This window comes from Cyprinodon variegatus, unplaced genomic scaffold (assembly GCF_000732505.1).
Source record: "Cyprinodon variegatus isolate N-32 unplaced genomic scaffold, C_variegatus-1.0 Scaffold101, whole genome shotgun sequence".
NCBI classification, from domain to species: Eukaryota; Metazoa; Chordata; class Actinopteri; order Cyprinodontiformes; family Cyprinodontidae; genus Cyprinodon; species Cyprinodon variegatus.
In genome coordinates, this window is record NW_015150554.1 from 1199816 (window position 1) to 1200691 (window position 876).

Consider the following 876-nt stretch of genomic DNA (forward strand, 5'->3'; position numbering starts at 1 on the left):
TATATGTCCTACATGCCAGCAATATGTGTGCAAAGCCTTTAAATACGTTGTTGTTTTTGATGCAGGAAATCATTTAATTGTTTACAAATGAGGAGAAGATGGAGCGGGAGATCGATTGGCGGATTGGTGCGGCGTCTGTTGTGAAGCTGGCCCTGTACCGGTTTGTTGTGGTGAAGAGAGAGCTGAGCCAAAAAGCAAAGCTCTCAATTTACCGGTCGATCTACGCTCCTGCCCTCATCTATGGTCATGAGCTTTGGGTCATGACCGAAAGAATGAGATCCCGGATACAAGCAGCTGAAATGGGTTTTCTCCATAGTGTGTCTGGGCTCTCCCTGAGAGATAGGGTTAGGAGATCAGTCATCCAGGTAGGACTCAGAGTAGAGACGCCGCTCCTCCACATCGAGAGGAGCCAGTTGAGGTGGCTTGGGCATCTGATTAGGATGCCTCCTGGACGTCTCCCTGGTGAGGTGTTCCAGGCATGTCCCACCGGGAGGAGGCCCAGTTGGAGACCCAGGACACGCTGGAGGGACTATGTTTCTCGGCTGGCCTGGGAGCGCTTGGGATTCCCCCAAAGAAGCTGGCCCAAATGGCTGGGGAGAGGGACGTGTGGGCTTCCCTACTGAAGCTGCTACCCCGCAACCCAACCCCGGATAAGCGGAAGAAGATGGAAATCATTTAATTATTTGATTTATGTAGTATATGTAGTACACTATCTTCATCATTGTAAGACAACAATGGACCAGATGACATAATTCTGCCAGGAACAACAGGAGAAAAGGCGCTTACTAAACTCAACCTTTATTTAAAAGGTTGAGACAAAACTAAGGTATGCTGGAATAGAAGATCACTGTAGCTGGAAACTTTGAACTGATTATA